Source organism: Lactuca serriola, chromosome 9, assembly GCF_051521515.1.
Source record: "Lactuca serriola cultivar US96UC23 chromosome 9, Lser_US96UC23_V15, whole genome shotgun sequence".
Lineage (NCBI taxonomy): Eukaryota > Viridiplantae > Streptophyta > Magnoliopsida > Asterales > Asteraceae > Lactuca > Lactuca serriola.
Genome location: NC_136416.1, coordinates 124,241,987 through 124,263,969, shown reverse-complemented (window position 1 = coordinate 124,263,969; position 21,983 = coordinate 124,241,987).

Genomic DNA, 21,983 nt, shown 5'->3' with positions numbered 1-21,983 from the left:
TAGATCTAGAGCTTTCAAGCAAAATGGCTCCATAAAGGTACTAGATCTAAGCTTCTGGAACTCAAACCTAGTTAGATCCGAAGGCTATTCATCTCAATGAGTCCTTTATGCTACTACCAAGCCAAGAAATGGTTCAAAAATAGATTTAATGGCTTTCCAAAGGGGATTAAAGCATGGAAACAGAAAAGGGGCGAGTTATACCTCATTATTCTCTGAAATGCCACAAAGATCTTGGATCTCCTTCTTCTCCTCTTGATCTACCTTCCTTCTTCTCACAAGATCTTCAAAGAATCACACCAAAACACACAAAAAGCTAAGAGGGTTCTAGGGTTTCGAGAATGATGCTCTGAGGGGTGCTGGGGGCTGACTTGAGGTCCCAAAAGTTGTTTAAATAGGGTGCAAACCCTTGAAATTATGGTTTCATCCAGACTGGCGGACTCGCCAAGTCCGGAATATGGACTCGTCGAGTTGCCAACTTACACGTGCTCAAAAACCTGACTCAACTCGACGAGTCTGGCTACTGACTCGTCGAGTTCCTTCTGAAAACTTAAAAAAATAATTATTTAAATAACATACTAGAATTGGGGCGTTACATGCGCAAATGGTTGAGCATCTATGATGAGACACTTCCATTATCCGAGGTAAAATTTGATAATAAGTTAAGATATGTAGAAGAGCCTGAAGAGATCGTGAATGAAAGAACAACTAATCTACGTAATAAAGAAGTAGAGTTGGTGCTTGTCAAATGGAAACACCATCGAGGCCCAAACTATACTTCGGAAAATAAGAATGAGATAAGAGAAAAATGTCCCCATTTATTTTAATCGATGTAATTTCGGGAACGAAATCCTCAAAAGGATGAGGTATTTGTAACTTACACGTTTAGTTATCGTGTATTGTAAATTATAGAAGTGAATAATATTACGAAATATTATGTGAATTTGAGTAATTGAGTTCTAACAGATAGTGTTTACTAGAATTGAAGTAAAACTATGCTTAGAATCATTCAGGAAGTATTAGAAGTCTTACGAGATTCCAATCAAATGTCAAATAGTGAAATTTAACGAAAGTATAAAATTTGGAATAAGTAAAATTTTATTATTGAAATTTTTAGATAATATCGTTAGAAACATTTAGACGAAAACCTCATCGAAATCCGAGTTATAACGAAGAAGTTATGACCAATCGGAGATCCACGACAAAACCACCACGGCGCCGAATGACGTAAAAAGTGAGTTTTTGATAAACTATTTTTTAGCCTTATTGATCTAAATGAAAGTCATAGTAGTTTTTAAACCGAGAATTTCATAATAAGAACGCCAAAATCTGACTTCGTATGAGGAAGTTATGATTTTTCTAAGTTTCAGCTTAGCAGTAGACAGCTAAAAACTTGAATTTTAGATCGAGTGATTTTTATCCGAAAGAACCTAAACGAGAATTAAAGATCTCGTCAATAGTAGTACAACGGTAAAAAGTCTGACGAAAACGGAAGTTGTAGAACATAATTTTAAAAATAATAATATTAAAAATAATAATATTAAAATTAAAGTCAAAATTAGCCGACGAAGTCTAAACGAAAGTTGTAGAGCATAATTTTAGCTACGCATACATATAAAGAACGTCAAAAACGGAGCCCGTATGCGAAAGTTATGAATTTTAGAAGATTTGGGCACAATTTTCGAGGAATCTCGCAAGGATAAGACCAATCTCGGTGAGTCACCCACTGAGTCCAACGCGTGTCGCTTGCTGATTTGACCGAGGATGTGGTCCAATGGCCTTCCGACATGCCTCGCATCTGACTTTGCCCCGTGTTCGAAGTGTTAGACCAATCCGAAGCCGACGTGTGTTGCCGACCCTCGCCCCGTGTTCGAACCTCGCTGCCATTGCCACGTGCTCGCTTCCTCGCGCTTCGGATCCGAACCCTCGCCCTATAAATACAAGGCATGCGAGCCTTCTCGGGTAATTTGGATAAATTGCCATTTTTCACCCGTTTTTCAATATTTTCACTACTTTGATATCCCCCGAAGCCCCGAAATCATTTCCAACACCCGAAACACGCCCCGAAGTTCCCGAGAAGCCCGAAAAATTTATCTTTTCTTTTTTGAAGCTCTACCTTCGTAGAGTCCAGTTTTCAATAAATCTTCCGGTTTTCAAAGAAGGAAGTTATATTTAGAGCCGAAGTGCTGCCCAATTTACTATCTTAACCCCCGGTTATTTCACGGTGCGTTTAATATATAGGAACAATTGTATGTTATGTGTTATATGTGCTATGTGCTTTTCAGTGTTATTATTCCGGGTTATTTTCCCGTGTTATTTTTATTCGATATTTTTAACAACAAAGAAATATCTTTGACCATGTGATCAGTGAAAGGACTTAGATTCACATTGGTACTGGTATGTAGCCTCTGGCCATGTAGAACATATCTCCGTAAGAGAATGGTTTCTATTCTATGGTATTGGCAGAAGGTTAGACAGGACTATAAGCCTGAAATCTACCAAAATGTTAATCCAAAGTTGTATGTCTTTTGTGCAATTTGGGCCAAAACTTTATTGATGTATATCAAGTATGGAAATTGTTATGTCTCATTGATTGTATATCTTTGAATTAAATCAATGATTGATATGGAAAGTTTGTCACATGATTCACATATGCCTTTGTTGTTCCTTGTTCCTCTTTACTTCTGTCATATTGAAGTATATATATGGCATAACATTATATTGTATCTATTATTGAACTCACTAAGCGTCACCGTTTACCCTCTCAACGTTTAACAAATTGCAGGAGATAAACATCCAGTATAGTTATATTGATAGAAGATTTTTGAATAGTTTGAAACTATTGTATTGATAGAAGATTTTTGAATAGTTTGAAACTATTTTATTTTGTACTCCCATATGTATAAAAACTATAGAATCCTAGGAAGTTATGTAATATATAACACTTTGAAATAGTTGGTTTGTATCTAATAGTTTGTAATCACTTTATCAATATAAAATATTGTTTATAGGAATATACATGTAGAATGTTTTGGAGTAACAATTGTCAAGTATGAAAGTGATGGTCTTTGAATTATTTATTATTTTATTCACATCTAGGATTTTTTTCCACATATCTACGTAACATATTTGTTGGAAGTGTTCACATGTGACCATTATGATCGGCTATAGCATGTTATAGCCGATCATAATGGTCACATGTGAACACTTCCAAAAAGTTCGTTACTTAGATATATAAAAAAAAAGTTACCAAAATGTGAATAAAGCAAAAATATAATTACCCTGATAAATCAATTTCTTTATTTATTAAGGTCGTCGATCAGAATGTTTTCTATATTAATAGATTCAGTTAATATTTCTTAAAACGATATTTATGACCATTTATTAGCATTTAAATTGGTCACGACACGTTGGGATACGTTTTGATAGCATAATTATCAAAAAACTCTCTCTCTCTCTCTTATTTCTCTCTCTCTCTCTCTCTCTCTCTCTCTATATATATATATATATATATATATATATATATATATATATATATATATATATATATATATAAGACACAATCAATATTATCGATATGATAAAAACTACTATTTTTTGTATTTTAAATTCTTTTAATACATAGAGCAGACTTCAGTGAAAATGATGGTATTCTTTATTTTGATTTGTCTTCATCTATGTTACTTTTACTATCTTGTAAAATGATGATGTGTTTTTCCCCGTCAAATCTACAATTTTTTAGCAAAGTAGTTTATTATAAAAACATATTTATCAAAATGAGGTGGTTTTAAAAATATTTACCATTCAAATTAAATTTTATACCAAATAAAAATAAGATAAAATAAAAAGTAAAGAAATTTTAATTATCAAAATAATTATCCCTTTTTTGTTTCAAATCTAAGTAATTCTTTTTTATACACATGTACATGGTAACTATTTGGAATAGTTTAATTATAATCATGACCGATTATAGAAAACTACAATTACAACCTATCATAATATAATGGTTATATTTGAAAATTTTGAAAAAGATTAATTACCTAGATGCATACAGATAAAACAATATATCAAATAAAACAATATATCAACTTTGAACCAAAACAAAAAAAATGATTTATTTGATAAGTCAATTTTCTAGAATTTAATTAAATAAATAGAGATAGAATAGATTCACGTGTGAAGCAAGATTATAAAACAAACAAGAAAATTCCAAAAGTAGATCTAAACAAAGATCTCCTTGCCCTATCTCGGGCCCCCAATATCTTTCCCCCTTTCGGCAATTATGTCTCCCTCAAATTTAAAAAAGTTTATTGATGAAGTTTTGCATTATTTGTTTTCACTCGAAATTAGATAAAGATTAACCCACAGCATTGGTACTTATAGTTTGTTGGATTTTATAGTTTTGGTCGTTAAATTAAAAAAATTGATAAGTTATATCCTTATAAATATTGAACTACAGATCTTTGTCCGATATAAAAAAGACTACATTATCATTTTTTTCTTTTATATATATATATATATATATATATATATATATATATATATATATATATATATATGTGTGTGTGTGGAAGGAAGAAGTATTTTGCTCAACTCTAAATTTCCACCACCATTTTGGATTAGAGCAATCGGCTTATGTGGAAGGAAGAAGTATTTTGGATGACCCGCTCGTTATAAATGAGTTGTTTTCGTGGGCTAAAAAGAAAAAAAGCAAGTTCTTATTTTTAAAGTTGATTTTGATAAAGCGTTTGATTCTCTTAATTGGAATTATTTTGATTCTATCCTGGAGCAAATGAATTTTGGAGCCAAATGGAGGAGTTGGATTAGAGGGTGTTTATCATCCGGAAAAGCTTCTATCTTGGTAAATGGTTCGCCTACAAAGGAGTTTGAGATTAGGAGAGGTGTTAGACAAGGTGATCCTCTCTCTCCTTTTCTTTTTATCATAGCCATGGAAGGCCTAAGTGTTTGTTTAAAGGATGCTTGTGATCATCTTATCTTTCGAGGTATTTCATTGCCTAATAGTGGTCCTATTTTGTCGCATCTTATGTATGCGGATGACGTTATGATTGTGGGGGAGTGGTCTCAGCTCAATTTTATCAACTTAAATAGGATACTTAGATGTTTTAATCTTGCCTCAGGTCTTAAAGTTAATCTCGGAAAGAGCAAAGTTTTTGGTATTGGGGTTGATAATTTGGACATTGATCGTCTGGCTAGTATTTTGCATTGTGAGCCTGGTTGCTTTCCCTTTAAATATCTTGGTCTTCTAATTGGCGCCAATATGAACCTTGTTAAAAGTTGGAATCCGATTATAGAGAAGTTCAAGAATAAGTTGTCAATATGGAAGGCTAAAAATCTTTCGTTTGGAGGTAGACTTACTCCTGTCAAATCCGTCTTGGGTAGTCTTCCTCTTTTCTATTTTGCTCTTTTTAAAGCTCCTAAGAAAGTTATTACAGTTTTGGAAGGCATTAGAAGGAGATTTCTTTGGGGAGGTGTTGAGAATTGTAAGAAGATCCATTGGGTTGCTTGGGAGACGATTACTCGACCAAAAAAGTTGGGTGGATTTGGTGTTGGTGATCTTAAATCGATGAACATTGCAATACTAGCAAAAAGGTGGTGGACATTTAGAGTTGAGCAAAATTCGCTTTGGTCCTCTTGTATTAGGGCATTGCATAATACTAGAGGAATTGATGGGATAGCTTTTGCAAGATGTGGGATACCGGGGCCTTGGCTGAAAATTTATCAGATAAAATGGGAGCTTGATGAATGGAATATTGGTCTTGATGATTTGTTTTGTAGGAAATTAGGAGATGGGAAACATACCCATTTTTGGAAAGATAAATGGTGTGGTGATATAATTTTAAGAATGGAATTCTCGGAGTTGTATAAGATTGAAAGTGAAAAGAATTGTAAGGTCTCAGATAGGATTAATATTGGCGACGATGTTGTTTTTCAAGGCATGTGGAATAGATCTCCGAGAAGTGGCAGGGAGTTGGCTGATTTGGAGAAGATGAAAAGTATGATGGCAGATACAACTTTATCTAGAAAGACAGATTCATGGGAGTGGAAAGCTGGAGAGTCCAACATTTTCTCTGTTAAATCTCTTAGAGATTTAATGGATAATAATTTGGATCTCCATAATCATATGGGGGATTTTCATTGGGTGAAATGGGTTCCAATTAAAGTGAATTGTTTCGTTTGGAGGCTGCTTTGCAATAGAATTCCGGTGGCTTGCAAGCTTGTGGAAAAAGGAATTTTGTTGGATTCTATTGCTTGTCACTTCTGCAGGGAAATAGAGGAATCGGTTGAGCATATTTTTACACAATGCTCGTTCTCAAAGAAGATATGGTCTTGGTTTAGTAATTGGACTGGCTTACTGCCTTGCATTCCCAATAATTATGATGAGCTTAAAAAAATTGTTTTGATTTCCTCGGGCATTAATAAAAAGAGACTGAAGCTCAGGCTGATGTTAATATACTTGGTGTTGTAGAGTATATGGAGAACTCGCAATAACTTTGTTTTTAAGAAGAAGAGATGTTCGTATCTCAAGACGACAGATGATATTCAAATCCTTGCTTTCAATTGGGTTAAGAATAGATCGAAGTTTAATTCTATCTCTTGGTTTAATTGGTGTATTTCTCCTTTATGCACTTGTAATTTGTAATTCTTTTTTGTGCTAGCCTCTTGCTAGTCTTTAATGCATTTGCCGTTCAAATATATATATATATATATATATATATATATATATATATATATATATATATATACTAGGGATGTATAAGGGCCATGCTTAGCATGGCCCACAGAAGTTTGTTGGAGAGGTACTACAAATCTTTTTAAATGATTGTACTGGTGTTGGACATTTAAACATTTTTGTTCAAGCAAACATTATTCCAAGGCTTTCCATTAACAGACATAAAGGTATAAGAATCTGCCATCTAAAAAAAGAATTTATGATTCCAAGAGTTGGTTTTGTTATGGAAACAACCTTTAGATCCTTACTTTATAAGCAAGTAAATGCCTTAAACACAACTGATAATGTAGATTAATATTGCAAGGAACAACTCATCTAACTGATGCCAAGTACTCAAGTAGTAACCTTCTTGGAAAGGCTTCTCACAACATTTGAAAACTTTTGTAAAACCTGAAACAAAATAAAGGTTTAACTCATAAAAACAGTTTTATGATACATTTTTCCGAACTTTAAATCATAACAGAGAGCACATACATGGCATGAAGGCAATCTTACATGGTTTTAGCCATTGAGATGACAACATTTGTATTCATCCCAATAAGTGGAATTTTAAAAAAGAAAAAACAATAAGATTGTAACAAAAATATAAAAAGATATATCCCACAGAGATGGGATTACCAAAGAGCATCTGAAGAGCAACATTGCTTTCCCACGTAATCTATACATCTTATAGCTTTTATTCAACATTTCTACTTGTTCATCAAGACCCATTTGAATGTGGTTTTAAAAAATCATAACTATTAAAAAAAAAGTGTGCTGGTAATAAGCCAAAATAATATCAAATTAAGAAGCAATCGTCTTTTTCAAATCAACCATACCCCCTTTTGACTAAACTAAAGTTAGTTGAAAAAACTAATAGACAATACTAACACATATAAGAATGGAAATCCAGTGTTCCTCCGTTTATATAACCTAATGTACCATTCCAATAAAGTCAAGTATTGATATTATTAACAAAACCTGCGATTGTTATGTCAAAAGCATGTCCCTTAAGAGCGGCATTTTTAAAATCTGTCCAAAAATATATCAACCTATAGTGTGCTATTTTCACGTAGATGGGTGAAAATTTCCACACCTTTAAACACAAACAAAGAAGATTACCTTCATTTACATCAATGACCTTTTTATTGCTTAAAATTTCAAATGTTTCTACTGTTATTTTTCTGATATCACAAATTATTGAAAACGTTGAATGTCATGGCGAAAGATATCTGTAACACTCACCAATTTTTAAAAGTGAATATTCACGGGGAAAAAGTGGTTCACTGCACAGATACTTCACAAACCTATAACCTGTTTATGAAAATTCTCAAGTTGATTATCACTCTATAGAGGCATGATCCTGCAAAAATATGAAATTTCATTAGTTCTTTTAATCTTTTGGTTAAACTTTTAAGATAATAAGATCAACTAAAAAACAAACAAAAATTATATAGATTCTTAAACACTCACTTTAACGAGTCAATTCTTTGGTTGGCTTTGTAATAAGAAACTTCATAACTATCCTCTTTCTCCACCTGGTCACAAGCATGAGTAAGAAAAATTAAATTGTGCATAAAAACGCTATGATCAAAATAATTGGGGGACCATGAACATCACTTTATGTGACAATAGTCAATTTCGGGTCAGGTCAAAGTCAAACAAAGTCAACGAGTAAAACCGGTCGACTCAATTAAACCTTGTATATTAGGGTTTATGTTATGTAATTACCGTACAACTTACTATTTTAATGAGAAAGCATCATTTTGAAATTCGTGTGTTTAATTTTCCTTAGCCTTGATAGTGCTAAACAATGAACCAAAGCGATAAAACACTATTTCACACTCATCGGGAGTGTGTAGTACATTAAAACATGGCTTAACGGGTTTACAGACCTTGCATTGCGAAGCCGGATACTCAAAAAGGTCATAAATGGAACCTCTCTTAAACCTCTTTCAATCTATCTCTCCATATTATAAATCTCTCCCAAATCTCTCTCAAAAGTTTCCGTAACTTTTCGTAATCATTTGGGCCATCCCGACCCTTAACCGGGTTAAAAACGGCTTGAAACGGGGTAAGAACGAGTAAAATAGTCTTAAGAACCCGAAACCTACTTTATAGGGCCGAACCCTCTTAGAGCCGAAAGTCCTTTTAAGGACCGAACTGCTGACAAGCGAACCCCAGGTCCGAACCTAAAGCCTGAGGACCGAACCCGAAGCCTTCGGGCCCGAACCTCGCACAAGGAACCGAAGCCACCTCAGACCGAAGCTACCTTCGGCCTATTTCGCCTCTTACCCTCTTTCGCTTCTTTTCGCCTTTGGCCCATGACCAGAAGGGACCAAACCTCGGCCAGGACCAAGAGGTCTCATAGGAAGCCCAATTTTTCCCGGTTTTCGACTACAACTTCATTTTAGCTTCGTTTTTCATCGTTTTAACGCAGGATTTTCACCCGAAACTTTATTTTAACATTTAGGGACCCATATATACTAATTTCCCATGTTTTTTGGGATAAAACCTTATCCATGAAGAGTGGGTGAAGTACAAAGGTTGAGTGTTGACTTTTCTTTGTATTATGACACAAGCAACCACCATACCCACTCCATGACTAACCCACACTCCTCCCCACCATCCCTAGTCACTTCCTTGTACCTTTCCATCAATCGTCAGCCCCTCCCACATTCTTAGAGCTGGAACAAATCAACCTCTCTCCTCATTTTCACTCACTTGCTCTCATTTCACAAAAAATCAAACACAACTTTTCTCTCAAAGTTTTTCTCTCTGTTTCGAGACTCCAAGGCTGATCATCAAGCTTTATTATACTCTTGGTAAGTATAATTCATCCTCCTTGTGATTATTACACTTCATTCTACTCCAATCATCGATTGCTTACACAAACTCCATCACTTTGATGTTAAATTCTCGAAAATCTTCAAGGCATCTTCAAGTGTTTTTGAGTTGAACACTTCCCTTCTCCAACATTCATCAACTGAAATCACATAAGGTGAGTTCATACCCCTATCTTTTATGTTTTCTTAAGTTTGTGGGGGGGGGATACAAGTTAAATCATCAAGAAATCAACTAAACTTTCCCAACAGCTTTCATCAGAAAAGATGGACTTCAATCACGGACTGTTTTGGACAACCTAAACATTTTAGTTTTCAAAACTGTAAAAGGTTCAAGTATCTCAAGTCCCTAGCTTTAAAATGGCTACTTTCATATCTCCATACGATTTTTCTACAATTTATGGTGATTTTTACAAAACTGTCTATCATTTCAAACATCAATCCGGACCAGTGTGTGATTATGGACTTGTTCACACAAGTTATAGGTCACTAAAAATCATGAGAAAAATTATTCAGAAACTAGACTCATTTTCCAAACTCTCAGAATTTACGGATTCTGATTTGGACCTTTGATGATTTTTCTACAAATTTTCTAAGAACAATGATAGAAAATGTTACCAACAGAAAAATGCTATCAAATTCAATTCACATTGTAACATGTTGAGCAAGGTGTATATATTTGTGTGATTATATGTTATTGCAATGTATGAAATTTTTGTCTTAGTATATAGACATACATCAGCTAACAAATGGAGTTTGCTAGATAAAGCATAGAAATAACAATTTGTTATAATCAAAGTACATCCATTTCAAACAAACATTTGAATAAACTATGTTAAGTATAGTTTACGTACATTACCACTACTACCCTTGTTTTGATAAACTATAATAGGTATAGTTTATGATACATCACATAACCCACTCATACAAAAAGGGTACAATTATACAAAACGAGATTTTCATTACATTACGCGTGAATTCGTTAATGACTTTTGTGAGACATTCGCTTCACTTTACCAATAAGTCATGTATTGTAACCAGAGTCTCCTGGAGGGAGAGCGTGATAGTTGTATATAGATCTATATTGGGATTGACAAACCCAAACCTGAGCTGCTTACAACAGCTAGACTGGCAGGTCTGAGGTGACAAATGTCATAACATTTCCGACGCCTGAAGAACGTCGTTTCAGGCCACCTAGGTCATAGCATGGTTATAATAACTCACATTAAGTATTAACAAACATAGAATTTACGGGGATTTCACCGAAATCTAAGGAGTTTATGTCAATTTAAACTTGCATTGTTTTACTATAAATATGAAAAATTATTTGTACATTCCGGTCTTTGGGTTTTAAGACTACATTTACGCATTAATGAAAATATTGGATTTTCTGGAACGGACACTACTTTTAAAAGAAAAGGATTTCATAATTGCATACAAAAACTTATGAACTCACCAACCTTTGTGTTGACACTTTTTCAAACCACTTGTATTCTCAGGGAATCACTAAACAGGTAATCAAGTGCTTTTGAGGATGGGACGTTAAGGCGTCAAACATTTCACATTTTGTCAACATATTGTAACTGATTTGGAAACATGTAATTCATACAATGATGTAACTTTTTCAATTATATATATGTGGGTTGTGTTTGCTTAAATCACTATTGCAATTGTTGTTATGATGCTATACACGAAGTCCTCAACCCCCGGACGTTTCCGCCATCCTTGGTTTTGGGGTGTGACAGATTGGTATCAGAGCACGGTTTATAGTGAATTAAGTATATCAAGCTGCATAAGATATACAAACTATAAACACATTTGGGACTAAAAGTATTTGATTTTAAAACATTTTAAGGGGATATACTTTTAGAAAATAAATAGTTTTCTCATTTAAAGTATACATACATGCATTACATACTCGCATAATGTCATAACTAGGAGAACATAAAGTAAAAGAAGAGGAGTTGTACACTATGAGTATGGCTTAGTATATGTGAATCAAGTCTGGGAGGGATATAGCCTGATCAACTATATCTGTCTGAGAAGTGACTTACACATACTGGGGGATAGTCATAGTGCGCAACAATTCTAACGCCCTAACTACACCCTATACAGAACAATCTAGGAATCAAATCTAAACACTTAAAATACTATAGGAGTATTTTATGTTGCTATAGCGTAATATTATTATTATCCGTTACACGCTTCTTACCCCCTATTCTCGTACAGACGACATGGCAAGTGTTCATTTACCAGGAGATCCATACTTTCCCAATCAGGGAAATGTCGGTTGGATTAAAGAAGAGCCCGAAGAGCTGATTGAAGAGGATCCCGAAGAGGAACCCGAGGATGCACCAGAGGAAGAAGAAGAAGAAGAAGAAGAAGAAGAAGAAGAGGACGTCGAGGTAGACATGGATGAAGACGAAAGTGAAGAGGAACTAGAGGTCATCAATCCTCCTTATATAGCCAGAGTTCCCGCCAACCGATATGACTACTTCGGACCCGTACCTCGATGGGTGACCACGATTGAAGTTTGGGGTCGCCGGCAATGACAACGATCACCATACGGAGGTCAACGAGGTTTCTATGACCTCAGCCACGGAGGACCAGCCAATAGAGCTCTCCCATTCATGACTCAACAGATAGCAATCCTGGATGATCGCGGTAGGATGATGACCGATCGAGTCCGGGAACTTAGTGCCATCATAGAGTCTACCACTGCTCGCACTAGAGACCTGGAGCGGGACTCCCATTACAGAGATCAACTCATTTAGGACCTTCTCGCTGCTCGAGCGGAAGCAAGGCGCATCGACATCGTCCCAAGCTCCATCAAGGAAGGATCGTCGTGAGTAGGACTCATTACTACTCACACATCTTCGTAGTATAGTTTTATGAGCATGCGTTGGTGCTACTCTTTTGTATGTAGGTTGACCCTGCGATTAAGTGATTACACTAGTCAAAGGGCTTTTGTGCTGCCAAAGATCATCTTTTATTTTGATGTAATGTGGACCCCTATGAGGTCAAACTTTACCCAAAACATTATGTACTAAAAATTTATCAATGAATTTGGCATGCATTTTACTTCATTTGATGTTGACATGAGATTTTACTATGTAGTATTACAAACAAAATTAAAACTGATAACTCTAAGATTTTTAAGATTACCTCGTTGTTATGTGTAATGAAAGAAGTAATCGACCTAGAAATGGTGAGTCCGCCTTAAGACTTGTTCCTTGTTTGGTTGTGGACTTAGGACAGACTCATTAGTATCAACAACTTATTAAAATTTTAATTACACATAACTGGGGCACGTCGAGCGAATCCTAGGAGTGGGTCAGACACAGAATCAAACACATGACTCCGTTGAGTCACCGCTATTTAATTCATAAGTTTAATTGCATAAACTTTTTCTATGAATTACTTGCTAATGCAAACATATGGAAGTCTGGAAATACTATACTTAGAAACCAATGAACTAATTTCACGACACTCGACTTATCCAATTACTAAATGACTTATGTCCCTTTCATCTTTGAAAATTCTATGACAGAAAAATGCCACCTCGTAGATCTGCTAGACGCGCTGAGAGAAAGCAAACAAATTCACCCCCGCCACCTCCCCAGTATGATCCCGTTATGTTCCAAGCTGCGGTTACAGCCGCAGTGGCAGCTGCTATGTCCCAAATCAGCACCGACGGTGCCAGGAGGACAGGGAGTGGTATAAACATCTCTACTCAAGGGGATAGCCAAGGGCGTTCGAGAGAATGTTCCTATAAAGACTTCACAAATGGCAAACCCAATTCTTTCAGTGGAAGCAGGGGCGTCATCGCTTTGATGCAGTGGTTCGAGAAGACTGAATCCGTCTTCGAGATCTGCGCATGCCCCGAAACAGACAAAGTCAAATTCGCAGCTTGCACTTTCTCCGGCAGGGCCCTCACTTGGTGGAATGGCCACGTAAAATCACTGACACTCTCTGTGGCTAACTCGTTAAGTTGGGAAGATTTGAAAACTATGATGCTGAAGGAATATTGCCCAAGGGGTGAGGTGCAAAAATTAGAACAGGAACTGTGGAACCTCAAGATAACGGGCTCTGAACTTGCAGCCTACACCGCCTGATTCAATGATCTAGCACTCTTATGTCCTGCGATGGTTACCCCGGAAAACAAGAAGGTGGAACGATACCTCTGGGGCCTATCACCCCAGATTCAAGATAGCGTGATGGCCTCAAGGCCAACCACTTTTGACAGTGCCAAGGAGCTGGCACAGCAACTCATTGATCATCGGCCCAGCCATGTCACGGTGCCAACCACCTCCGATCAAGCAAAGGGAGGGAACAACAAGAGAAAGTTCTGGAACAATAAAAAGAAGCAACCGACACAGGACCCCGCAAAGAAACAGCAAACTGTTGTTGTCCGCGCTGCCACTACTGCTACCACCCCAGCACCACCGAAGCAATATGTTGGAAATCTCCTTAAGTGCAACTAGTGCAACTTCCACCACAATGGTGCTTTTCGGGAAATGCACTGCAAAAACTACGACAAGAAAGGGCATACCGCTCGTTTCTGTAAAGCGCCAGCACGACCGAACAACCAAGTTGCCAATGCGGGGGCAAGCCAAACCTGCTATGGATGTGGTGAAGCAGGACACCTCAGGAGAAACTGCCCCAAAGCACAAGCTCCTAATGTTGGTGGTGTAGGGAGAGTCTTGGAAATAGGACATGGGGAAGCAGTCAAGGATCCTACAGTGGTTACAGGTACGTTCCTCCTCAATAACTCTTATGCATGCATACTTTTTGATTGTGGGGCAGAAATGAGTTTCATGAGCCATCAATTCAAACATTTACTTAAACAAATTCCCCAGTCATTAAAAGATTCATATGTCGTAGAAATGGCAAACGAAAAGGTTGAGCGCGCTAATGATATTTACATAGGGTGTACCCTCACTCTAGACAACCATTTGTTCAAAATCGATCTAATTCCAGTCATAATAAAAAGTTTCGACATCATTATTGGTATGGATTGGTTAAGTTCTAATCGTGCTAACATTTTATGTTACGAAACGGCCGTCTGCCTTAATCTGCCAAATGGTGAAACTCTTCTCGTATACAGCGATAAACCCAGTACAAATCTACAAATCATTTCTTGCGTCAAGGCTCAAAAGTATCTCCAAAAGGAATACCATGCCATCTTAGCCCATGTCGTAGATAAGAATCAAGGGGTGAAGGATATCAAAGACATTTCAGAAGTGTGCAACTTCCCCGATGTATTCCCAGAAGATCTGCCAGGTGTACCGCTCGCACGACAAGTCGAATTCCGAATCGACTTGGTTCCCGGTGCTACCCCTGTAGCCAAAGCACCATATCGCCTCGCACCGACAGAAATGCAAGAACTGTCTAGTCAATTGAGCAAACTATTAAGCAAGGGATTCATCAGACCGAGCTTTTCACCCTGGGGAGCACCAATCCTATTTGTGAAAAAGAAGGATGGATCCTTTCGGATGTGCATCGACTATCAAGAGTTAAACAAACTTACCGTCAAGAATCGATATCCCCTACCCCGAATCGACGACCTCTTCGACCAACTTCATGGAGCAAGCTACTTTTTGAAAATCGACTTAAGGTCGGGTTACCATCAACTGCGAGTTCAAGAGGATGATATTCCTAAGACAGATTTCAGAACGCGCTACGGCCATTACGAATTTGTGGTGACGCCCTTTGGACAAACAAACGCACCTGCGGTGTTCATGGGTCTGATGAACCAAGTGTGTCGACCTTTCCTAGACAAATTTGTGATCGTATTCATCGACATTGGTCTATTCACAAAGCAAAGAAGAGCACAGCCAACATCTACGACTAGTATTGGAGACTCTAAGAACTGAGAAACTTTATGCTAAATTTTCAAAATGAGAATTTTGGCTCCGAGAAGTGGGATTCCTTGGCCACGTAATTAGCGAGAGAGGGATACATGTGGATCCCTCAAAGATCAAAGCGATCGAAAGCTGGTCAGCACCTACAACGCCGACAGAAATCCGACAATTCTTAGGACTCGCTGGATACTACCGAAGATTCATCCAAAACTTCTCCAAGATCGCTAAACCACTCACCACCGTGACTCAAAAAGGTGTGATGTTTAAGTGGGGAGATAAACAAGAAGCCGCCTTCCAAACGTTAAAACAAGCCCTATGTAGTGCACCGGTCTTCTCTCTTCCAGAAGGAACTGATGACTTCGTGGTATATTGCAATGCTTCAATCAAGGCCTCGGATGCGTGCTCATGCAGAGAGGGAAGGTCATCGCTTACGCGTCAAGACAACTTAAGACACACAAAGTTAATTATACTACCCACGACCTTGAACTGGGAGCGATAGTGTTCGCCTTAAAGATCTGCAGGCACTACCTCTACGGCACGAAATGCACTATCTTCGCCGATCACAAAAGTCTTCAGCATATCCTCAATCAAAAAGAGCTCAACATGCGGCAACGAAGATGGGTTGAGCTGCTGAACGACTACGAGTGCGAAATTCGCTACCACCCGGGCAAGGCTAACGTAGTGGCCGATGCCCTAAGCAGGAAGGAATATTCGGGCCACCGAGTAAAATCCTTCACCATCATAATCCATTCCCACCTGACTATGCAAATCAAGGAAGCTCAACTAGAAGCCTTGAAACCAAAAAATGTGACAGGTGAGGCATTAAGACGGATGGATAAAAACTTAGAAGTCAATGATGATGGAGCACGTTATCTCATGAATCGGATCTGGACGCAAAAGTTTGGTGGGTTCCGAGACGTCATCATGAATGAAGCACACAAGACTCGATATTCCATCCATCCAGGGTCGGATAAGATGTATCTAGACCTCAAAAAGTTATACTGGTGGCCGAACATGAAATCCGAGATTGCTACTTATGTGGGCAAGTGTCTGACTTGCGCCAAGGTCAAGGTGGAATGCCAGAAACCCTCAGGACTACTACAACAGCCTGATATACCTGAGTGGAAGTCGGAACGGATAACCATGGACTTCATAACCAAGCTGCCTAAGACGTCAGGCGGGCTTGATACCATATGGGTAATCGTAGATAGATTGACCAAATCTGCGTACTTCCTGCCGATAAAGGAAACCGATAAGATGGAGAAGTTAACCAGGACGTACATCAAGGAGATTGTGCGACTGCATGGTGTACCAATATCCATTATCTCCGACTGAGATAGTAGATTCACCTAGCGATTTTGGCAGTCTCTACAGAAATCTCTAGGAACTAGGTGTGACAACCCGATATTTCGAGACAATGTAATGTAAAACCAATCAAATCTAGGTCAAAATATAACTTTCCTAAAATCTTATTTGGGTTAAATAAAGTAGTAGGAATCGTATCAAGGTTTTCGTATATATAAAGAACCCTAAAATCCGAGTTATAACGAAGAAGTTATGACCAACCGAAGATTCTCGGCAGAACCGACAACAGTGATTAAACGAAAAACGCGAAGTTTCAATACAATAGTTTTTAGCCTTAAGTATCTAAATGAAAGTTGTAGATAACCTCAAACCGTGAGCGTACATAAAAAGAACGTCCAAATATGACTTCGGATGAGGAAGTTATGAATTTTTGAAGAAATTCCTTAACCACGTCATTTTAATAAATAAATAATAAAAATAATTTCGGAATTTGCCAACGGAATCTAAACGAAAGTTGTAGATCTTAGTCTCACCTACGCGTGGATATAAAGAACGTCGAAAACGGAGTTCGTATGAAGGATATATGAATTTTAGAAGTTTATTTAAAATAAATATAAATTTAAATATAAATTCTTGGTAATATCCGAAGGGGAGTCAGCAGATAGGACCGGAGTACGCCCTGTGTACCCTCATACGCCCCGCGTACTTGAATCAAGGGCCTCGGATCGTCCACGTCGCCCTTATGCGAAGCTACCGACCCGCCCCGTCCGACCCGCCCCGTCCGATCCGTCCCATCCGAAGTCGAGGCAGTCGAGGACTCGCTCATGCATGACGTACGCGTACGTGCTACGTACAAGCGTACGCCCCGCGTACCGAGGCGGTTCAGCACCCCTATAAAAAGGATGCGAGGGTTTCCGAAAAACTTGCCCATTTCTTCTCTTTTCTCTTACGTTTTGCCTCGTTTTCCGTGCCCGTTCAAACCCGAAGCCCTGGTCATTTTGCTCAAGTCCCGAGGGTCGATTTTTCTCCCGAGATTCCCGAGAATCCCGAGAAAAATCCGTTTCCCGAGATGAAACTCTGTCCGGTTTTCCATCTCGCTATCTTCAAACTTTCAAGTGAGTTCATACCCCTTTAATCAACCTTTGAAATGATTTTAAATGTTTTAAATACTTATAGGGGGTATACAAGTTAAATACTTATAGTTATTGTTTCAATCACATGTGATTGCATTAATCACATGTGATTACTAACTAGGGAAACCAGTGATTTTATCACTGTTCAAACTGTCTATCAAACTGTTTTACTTCAAAATGTTTTACAAACCCTTTTACATTCAAACTTATTTACAACTGTGATTCAAACAAATGTTCCTTATACTTAAACTGTTTTATCAAACCTATGCCTTCAAATTGTTTTATAGATTGACATCAAGTCGATCTTTTCTTAGAATAATACTTATGTTTCAAATGTCTTATAAAAACTTATTCATGCTTTTATATTATAAATTGCATGCCCATATATGTATAGATGTATAAATAATGTTTAAAGGGATTAGGAAAGCCATCCGCCCTATTTCCTTTTTCTCGATTTGGATGTGGTCTGGTGGGATTTCGGGTGACCATCCGAAGGTCGTTTCAATATTAATTATATATCAAATATACCTATATAGACATAAAAGTACTTCCATATTCATACGTACTAGACACACCATTAGTAAGTTACCATCGGGGTAACACACGATCATACTGTTACAACTATACTATGAGAACATATACAACTATACTATGAGAACATATACAACTATACTATGAGAACATATACAACTATACTAGAACGATAAACATTACCCTTACATTGTTAACAATTGTGATCCACTGTATCAGAGCATGCCTTAAATGTCATGGCCCGAGTTGTAGCCAGAATTCTCTTGGAGGGAGAGCGTTGAGTTTGCGTATAGATCTATACTGGATTGACTATCCTACACCTTGTTGCTAGCTACAGCCGGACCTGCAGGTCTGCGGGTGCCAAACATCATTCCATTATTACGACCATTCGTATGTCGTTGTTACCAGTCGATAGCATGGTGCAATTATCACATTTTACCTTAATATAAATCCGGTTTAAGGTAGTTAGTACAGCAGTAGTTACTATAAAACTAAGCTACAGTACTACAATGATTTACCCATTACATATTTTTAGTGATAACCTCACTTGAACTTTAATGTACAAACTATATTTTGTTAAAAGATAGTTGCACTTGGGAAATTACACACTTTTACAACAAACGAACATACAAAACAGTTAAGCCTTGGTAGAAGGCTACTTTATTAGAAAATATAGGTTTTTCTGAGAGACTCAAACTTTTACAAACACTTACATACATTTCACGAACTTATACTTGAGACATGTTCAAATGTTTTTGATAACAGACACCGACACTAAAATACTTATGAACTCACCAGCTTACTGCTGATAAACTCTTTCAAAATAACTTGTATTCTCAGGTCATCAGTAGCCAGGTACCGATGCTAGCTTTTGAGGAGATGGAGCGCATTCAAGACTCATCATATTATTATTTTGATTTACCTTATATTTTTGGTGTCCAAAACTATACAGAACACGCTTGTATTAAAATTATATATTTAATGCAATGGATGATGTTGTTTGCTTATTTACATTTACTGTGTTGTGATACTTTACATGACGTCCTCCGCCCCAGAACGTTTCCGCCGTTCTTGGTTTTGGGGTGTGACAGATTGGTATCAGAGCATTGTTTATAGTGAATCAAGTATATCAACCCATAAAAGATATACTAAACTATAAACCCAAAAGGGATTAAAGCACTCTGACCCAGAGTCTATACTTTAAATAATAAAATATTTAATTAAGTATACTAGTCTGCATTCATACTAAAATCAGTGTCACAATGACAAGAACAAAAAAAATTACGATTGTTAAATATCACAAGTGAGCTCGGGGATGTATGGTCAGTTCTGGGAATGGCATAGCCTGATCAACTATGCTGGTCCTAGGAGTGATTAGCATATGCCCTAGAATGGTTGTGATATGTTAACGAGTCTAAAAACTTACCAACAATACCACAGTAAGATCAGTAGAACTTAAACTTAAAATACTATAGGTGTATTTTGTACTACTAGTTACACGTATACTATATTCTTATACCTCTCTTCTCGCATAGATCTAAATGGCTGGATTCCATCACGGCGACCCGTACTTTCCAAATGAAGGCAATGTCGGGTGGATCGATGAAGAGCCCGAAGATGAGCATCCAATCCCTTTGGATGACCACCTCGCAGAAGGCTTTTCTGATAGATCCGACTCCGAGCCTGAAGTCAACAACCTACCGCTCGTAGGTCAAGCCCCGAACAACAACCCTCGACCAGCTTTCCCAGGTCCTACTCCCTTGTGGGCAAACAACTTGAATCGCTGGAGTGATGAACAGGGTCAACCCTTACCATACTTTGGGGACCGAAGCTTTTACAACGTCAGCGATGGTGGCTCTACTGACCGAGCTCTGCCTGTCATTATCCGCAAAATAGCTCGTAATGTCGAGCAAGGTCGAGCAGCCATCGACCGGGTCATGGAGATTGATGCCAACTCAGGTGTCAACACAGTCTGCATCCGCCGTCTTGAAGAAGACATGGAACGGACCCGGAGAACCAATGAAACCCTGCAGCAGCAGCTGGCTGCCTCACGAGCTGAAATCTTGGAACTTCGAGCTCGTCAGAGGGCTCAGGATCGACACCTTCAAGAGGTGTTTTGTCAAGTGTCCGACCTCAGGGCTCGCCTGGGGAATTCCCGTCGCCGTTAGATGATGTCTAGTACATCTCTGTCTTTGATTAAAGAATAGCCTTTAACATCTGTGCTCTAAGTAGCATTTGTCTGTAAAATATTCCTAACTTTCAGTACTCTAATTAGGAATCTAAGAACTGTCAAACTTTTCTATATGGTATGATGTAAGACCTACTGTTAGGTCAATTTTCCCTGAACTTATTACATCAGTAATACCAGTATTATTGAAATCTATCTAATATGTGGGAAAAATCTATACACTTGTGCTTTCCTACTAATATTTCTTATTGTGATTTCAAACACTCATTCAACTGTTGGGCTATGGTTAGTTAGTCCATGTGTCACTCTCATGTTGCTTACAAATTGATTCTTACCATTTTTCTTATCTTTATAAACTTATAGCTGAAAGATGCCTCCTCGCAAATCTCCCAGGAATAATCCTGCACCACCACCTCCTCCGCCTCCGGTCATCGATATTGTAGCCCTGAATGCTGCCGTAGTTGCAGCAGTGGCAACTGCCATGGCTCAGTATCACTCTTCTGATGCCAGCAGAGGTGGAACCCCTGTGGAATCAACCCCGGTTGAAACCTCGTGCGCTCGAGAGAGTGCTCATACAAGGATTTCACAAATTGCAAACCGAAGCCTTTTTACGGCACCGGCGGAGTCATTGCCCTCTCGCAATGGCTCGAGAAGACTGAATCAGTCTTCGAAATCTGTTCATGCCCTACGGCGAGTAAAGTCAAGTACGCCGCATGCACCTTTGAAGGAAAGGCCCTGACATGGTGGAACGGCCATGTCAAGGCACTAACTCTCGTCGTAGCCAACGACATAGGCTGGGAAACAATGAAAGACCTCATGACTGAGGAATACTGCCGGAGGGGCGAGATCCAGAAACTGGAGCAGGAACTTTGGAACCTGACGATGAAGGGCACCAACGTGGTCGCTTATACTGCACGATTCAGCGAGCTGGTGGCCCTCTGCCCCAATATGGTTCCCACCGAGGGGAAGAAGATCAAGAGGTACATATGGGGGCTAGTGCCTCCGTATCAGGGGAATGTTCTAGCATCAAACCCCGCTACCTTCTGTTGGATTAGTGTCTAAGTCCATAACTATTTTGGTATGTACTTGACCCGATGGTGCATGGTCCTTTTGGGTTGCCTTCACCAAAGCAACTTGATTGGAGAAATAAATAAAGAGAGAGAGGTTATTATGATTTATTAATATGTTATAAGAATAATATATTAAAGGAGAAATCATATTTGTTTAATTAATATTGGTCAATAATTAATTAAGAATTAATTTTGTGATCAAGTGTAATTAATTAAACTAGAGGGGCTGAATTGTAATTATGTGATAGTTACAAAATAAGGTAAGGATTATCTTATATATATGGTGAACGAATTTGAGGTGTAAATCCCTTAGAATTCGACT